This window comes from Austrofundulus limnaeus, unplaced genomic scaffold, assembly GCF_001266775.1.
Source record: "Austrofundulus limnaeus strain Quisiro unplaced genomic scaffold, Austrofundulus_limnaeus-1.0 Scaffold134, whole genome shotgun sequence".
Taxonomy (NCBI): Eukaryota; Metazoa; Chordata; class Actinopteri; order Cyprinodontiformes; family Rivulidae; genus Austrofundulus; species Austrofundulus limnaeus.
The window spans coordinates 1107652-1113997 of NW_013952536.1; the positions used below are offsets into that span (position 1 = coordinate 1107652).

The window sequence follows — 6346 nt, forward strand, 5'->3', positions numbered from 1 at the left end:
GAACTGTTTATTTTATTTTTATCACAAAGAATTATTCTCCAGTTTCACAATGATACAGGCTGTATCTGAAGCCGACCCACAGCTGGCACACATGTTTTTTCCTTCTTTTTTCTCTGGAAATGTTGAAAAACACAAATACTGGATGTAAAAAATATCTGAATAAACTGGCCTGTCTGACAACATGACTATTTTGTTTACGATGCTCAATCATTACATCAGTGTCTGTCATTAGTGAGTCTACATTATAATTTCTGAATTTATATGCAGTCTAACTAGTCAATAATCCAATAAAGTCCATATTTACATGTTTAATAACAGTAAATAATCTATTTGACAACAGATAAAATCGATTTTAAATAAGGTTAAACATAAACATTAAAGCTGTTTTATGTTAGCATGCAGGTTTTACAATTAAAATAATTAATTTTGGTTAAATATACATAATATTTACCTGTGAAACATAACCCCTTTAGCTCTTGTAAACATGTTGTAAAAATTTCTGCAGTTCATAGCAAACAAACAAAGTACAGAAATATTTTCATAAACCTGTTGTCAAACAGAACCAGCAGGGTTTTTCCCCCTCACTGAGGTCAGTTATTTCTAATCAGTCGTGTCCTCAGGTGAGGCCTCAGAGAGGGAATTTGTGGCATCAGACAAAACAAAAAGGTAACATTGTTCTAGATGGTCTTTAGATTCTGAGAAAACAATTGAGTTGTCAGGCAGTGATCAGTGCAGAAACAGATAAATGATGTTGGGTTGAAAAAAAAAAGCATCAGTTCAGGTGGACAACTTGTTTTGCTCATTGTCAAAAAAACTAGTACTTTCAGGAAAAAACTGTGTTTTCATGTGGCACAAAATTAGAAAATACAAGAAACTGCACTTTACAAAGCTTAACCAGGTTTTGTTTTCCAAATGAAAAGTTTTTTGGTGTTCCATGTGTGACTTCCACATTGAAAGTTAAAACATTTAGGAATTAATTGAAATGGACTCTCAAGGTGAAACAGTAGTAACACTAAAAATGAGAGTCAAATAATAATGAAACCATTTTTATTTCCAGAATTATCATTTTAAACTTTCCCATCAGATTCCTCTTGCAACACTTTAAAGGGTTTTGTTTCATAGTTTTGACAACACTGTGTTAAACTGTGTGTTGCATGGTGTTCACATTAATCACCAGTAAGACTTTCAGTGTTTCTACATGAACTGGTTTTTACCTCCGCCAAGGGGAGGAGGTAATGTTGGTCGTTCTGTCGGTCTGTAGACAAAATTGCTCAAAATTCTGTGGACAGATTGTCATGACATTTTTATCAAATGTGTGTACTGGCCCAAGGAACACACCTTTAAATTTTGGTGATGTTCCGGATCACTATGGATACAGGATTTTTTTTTCTTTTGACCCTCTGAGGTCAGCAAAGCTGTGATGCATTTACAGGGCTTCTTCAGAAAACAGTGGGAGCTTTCAGAGTGTTCATTGAACTGGACTGGACAGCATGGACTTCAAACTTTATAAAAGTAATGTTTTTATACAGTTTTATTTTTTATTTACTTCCAAATAAAACCAGGTTTAATGAAGAATAATTTTTGCATTTTTACACATTTGGTGCACATTTAGAGAAGAGTTTGTGACCAGGATGAGCGTGACTGCACCATGAAACTTATTTTTCCCATTTCAACAAACACACCACATTTCCGAAACAACCAATCAAAACAGTTTGTCGGAAGGGTTGAAAAACGAGGAAGAGGAGTGACTCACGCTGGTGCAGTGGACTTCAGACTTGGAGGTCAGTTGTTTGTTTGTTTGGCATGGAACATGTAAAAGATTATAATCGTAACAGAGGCAAACTGCACCACATTTTACAAGCTGATTTCATGAACTCCAGGGGAAGACGAAGAAGAGGAGGGAGAGGAGAAGTTGCCCATCCACTCTGTCAGGCCCAGAACACAGAAACCACATCAGACCAGCAGCAGAACCAGAACCAGATCCCTGCTGGCTACAGCAGCTGAAACAGGTGATGGGCAGTGGAACATCAAAACGAAAGCAGACAGCCCCTGTTGTTCAGCCCTTTTCAGCTATGGAGTGCAGGTAGATCTGCTGTCCCCCCACAGTCCAAAAGACCTTTTTTTTTGTTGTTTTTTGCTTCTGATACGGTCAAAACCATCTGTGATAACACCAACAAACATGGTACAAAAAATAAAAGCTAGTGGAAAACAATATAAATGGGCTCAAATAGACACAGAGGAGTTTTATAAATCTTTGGGTCTCCTGATCTACATGGTTCAAAATGTTCAGGACTTATGGTTGTAAAAACAAAAACATGAGACATAAGGTTGGAGAGATTTTGTGATTGAGTCATTGTCACACATTTTTGAAAAGATTGTAAAATAAAATAAAAAACACGAGACATTGTGAGGTTGGAGAGAATTTGTGGAGGAGTAATTGTGACACGTTTTGTACATTGTTGTAAAAAACGCCTGGAAATTTGCACACAATTTAAGGTAAAACCATGGATATAATTTTTTTTTTTTTTTTACAAAATTTGTACACATGTTTATGAAATTTACACTATAGGTTTTCATTACAGGTTTAAAAAAATGGTTCGTTAAACATTTCTGTGAATTATATAATAAAAAAGCCAAACTTTTCCTACTCCTATTTTGTTTTTGTGTATGGTTTTTTGGTTCACTGTGATAATGCAGTTTGTCAAAATGAAACAAACACTCTAAAATCATAAAACTGAGGTTGTGCTGAAAATAATGATACCAAACATGGCAAGGTAAATAAATAGTTTGTAAGGTGGAAATATGGAGGTAAATTAAAAGTTAGTCAAAAACGGCTATTTAGACCCCAGAYTTCAGAGGGTYAATTCGAGTGAATCAGCCAGGCTATGCAGTGTCATTACGTCAGATGCATGCCTGTAGRAAACAGGAAGTACAAGTCAYAAACTCGCTGRGACAACACATCCCAGTATATCTACTATCAGGAAAGCTGTGATTATTCTGTTATCAACTACTTCTTGCGATGTTACATGCTGTCTGGAGATGTACAAAAAGAAATGCGATTCTCTTCACATTACGGGAATAACAGGACACCGACAGCGGGAGGAGGTTCCTGCTGCAGCCGAGCCAAAGCTGGACTGTCCGCAGGAACAGCTCATCAACCTTGTGAGGTACCCTCTCCACATAAGAACTTTATTGTGTGATTGCTCTGAAGTTCGTGGGAGTGTTTGTGCTGAAAGCGCTTACACGCTGWATTTTGCTTCAATCACTCGCTTAAAAAATGACACTCGCTTCATGAGCCGACTGCACCAGGAAGTACTTTATAAAGAGAGTCAAACCATTACAAACTCATAAAAGGGGATAAAACATGTTTTACACGGTGGAATGTGACTGATGAAAACTTAGGAGCTTAACCCRAGACCAGTTTGACGATGAATAACGTCGGTTGACGAGTCCGACATTTTTTTTATATTGGACTCTGCCGGGAAGAAATTCCATGCATACTGCCTGCTTAAATGTTTGCTGTGTCAGAACTTATTCGGCAAATGTGTTTCCATCTCTGCTTTTGCACATTAACTCTTACAGGATGGGGAAAATTCATCTTGGCGGAGGTTTGTACTCTCCGAGTGCTTCTAGTTTTCAAATGTTCTCAGTTTTAAAGAGACGATTTGGTACCTACATGTGATRTTCATCCACATCTGCTCGGACCTCTCAATGTTGACGGCGTTGCTGGCCACACAGCTGTACCAGCCTGTGTGATTGTGATTAAGTCCTGTCACGTTGACGACACTTCTGTTTCCCTCTGTAAATGTTGTGAAGTTCCCACCATAAGTTTCCCRTTGCCACATGTAATGGATCGGCTCCGTCCCGTTTGCCACGCCGCACCGCATCCASACTGTGSATCCTTCCACTGGARACGTGTCACTCATCAGGAGGGAYGGTTTACTGACAGCAACTGGAGTCAGGATTAAGGCATACATTTGGGTGTTTTATATGGAGTTGTATTTGTGCCAAAATATGTTGTTGAGCCTTAGTCCATGTTCTTAAACCTTCTGTTGTCACATGATGTTGTTTTGTTCTGTCTATACAACTATACAAATGTTCCAAAACCATGTTTATAAGTCGATCACAGACAGAACAAAACGTTATGTGTCAAMACAAGGTTTAAGAACATGGACTAAGGCTCAACAACATATTTTTGGCACAAACGGAACTCCATAGTTTTAATGCAGGAAAATCATTTGGCATTCTATGCTATAAAAAGTAAGCAATTTTTGAATCTACTTTTTACTTGAATCTAGYAAAACCTTTTTGTCTTTTAGAAGACATTTTCACATAATCTTTAACTGCAGTTAKTTTACAGCTGAAGTGAACAGGAGGAGTTCTGACCCTGAGTGAGGCTGCAGGTCTTGGGTTGGACCAGGAGTGGTTTAGCGTAGCAGGTGTAGGGATTCCCACTGCGGGCGGTGCCGTAGCAGARGACCAGGATGTTGGAGTTCTCCTGTCCACCTTGGCTCTGACACAWTGGCCCCTCCCACCACACCAAGGCTTTGGGAGCCCCTCAGATACCGTATAGTGCTGGTCACGTAGGCGAAACATACCGGCTCTGCAGGAGGAAGATCTGATGGAGGAGAAGTCTCAAAACAATTAGAGTCCAACTTMCAGTAACTTCTGAAACCTCTCCTGTACTCACATACTCATGTGCTGCACTGAGTCTGTTGTTTCAGAGCAGGGTGGGAGCCCACNCTTGTAAATTCTGCTGTTTGTCTCTGTCATTTTGGACCCAAGCAGCAAAACCAATGAGAAAGTGAAGTYCTCATCATCACCTGGTTATGTTGTTACTCTGACTGGTAAAATGGAGCATTCTATGATTCATGATAAAGTGATGAAGGAGGAAACAATGTTTACCATTTTCTCCCATTTGGACTTTTAATTACCAGTGATTTGTATCAAACTTCACAGTACTGAAACTGAGTCTTACACACAGTCTTTTTTTGGTAACTATTATGTTTTGCGAATGTGGTCTGTGACAGGGTACAGCACAGCTAAAATAAATCAAATGAAAGTTTTTCAAAAACTGACCATTTTAATTTTTAAATTGAAAACAATAAAAATGTCATCTGTGTATGTAGAAATGAGAACCAAAACCCACAGTATGCATTTGTAGATCACTCTGAATGATTTGTTAATGTGARGACATTCAGGTGAATGTGATATTGTTATTAAATGGTAAAATTACCAAAACACCTTTGAAACATAGTTTGACATATTGGCATCCTAAAGAAAACGTACCAAAGCAGAAGCTCACATAAACAATACACTGTTTTTTATCATTATGAATTTATTAAAGAAACCAAAGAAAAGCATACTGGACTGTAGGATGCATCTCATTTTGGTGTTTTTAAGAAAAGAAAAAAAAACATTGTTTACAGGTGTCTTCACATCTGTTTAGAGAGCACTTCTTGTTGCAGCTGCATTCACCATCATTACCATCATGACAATGAGGAATGAACACATGTTTTCCACAAAGATTTGGCTAATCTGAAAAAGCAAACGAACAAAAACAAGCATTTAACATGTTTATGGCTGCATTATGAGGAGAGAAAGTGAAGATTTTTTGCCACTTTATTTATTCTCACCTCTTGGGCCTATTAGTGGTATGCATCTGGAACCACATATATTATAACAGCATTTACCATCTATGCAGAATCTATCCCAAGAGCACTGATATCCACATTGCCAAACCCATGGAGGTGGACACTCACGAYCTGCTGAGGAAAATGAGAAAACAATTATTTATGCAGTCAGACAAATATGAGCTTTGAGATAAACACTGATTGCTTTAACATTTTAATTTAAATGGATTGAACACACTCGTTATTATAAACTTAGTTKAATATTGTATCTCTCCTTTTGAATAGGAGAAGCACAARCAGATATGTAATCAAGTAAACAACATTTGTCAGCTCCAGGGCAGTTTGTGTCATTCTGACATGGTTTTAAAGGAGAAAAATATTTAGAGTGCTTCGGATGTTGATCTGGTTTTAGCAAAAATCTGAGAGGTAATGAGAGAAAGCGTAATTTCTGCTAAAAGCTTACAAACCAAAACTCAGACAAATGAGATGTGAGAATTGTCCGTTTTCATTGAGCACTATTGAAGGTAGACTGTCTGTTTAGCAAAATATCTCATGAATAACTTAAAAGTTTGATGAAACATTCAGAAATAAGTCACATTTAGAGAGATCACTTGTCAAGCTTTTAAACTAAGACTCAATTAAGTCTTGTAGTTTTAGTCTGCAATGTTTGTATTAAGTCCTGTAATTTTAGGTTAGTTCAGTAAATTTATTTA

At 37.5% G+C, this 6346-nt stretch overlaps 2 long non-coding RNA genes across 2 annotated transcripts; one reads left to right on the forward strand and one right to left on the reverse strand.

Moving 5' to 3' along the window:
• Positions 1-1564: 1564 nt before the first annotated feature.
• Positions 1565-2528, forward strand: LOC106522684 (uncharacterized). The gene is made up of 2 exons (XR_001310813.1): positions 1565-1781; positions 1881-2528. It is a non-coding gene; the product is annotated as an uncharacterized LOC106522684 (long non-coding RNA).
• Positions 2529-5320: 2792 nt separating this feature from the next.
• On the reverse strand, positions 5321-6340 carry LOC106522682 (uncharacterized). Its single transcript, XR_001310811.1, has 2 exons — positions 5637-6340; positions 5321-5538 (listed from the first exon to the last, which is right to left on the reverse strand). It is a non-coding gene; the product is annotated as an uncharacterized LOC106522682 (long non-coding RNA).
• Positions 6341-6346: the final 6 nt, after the last annotated feature.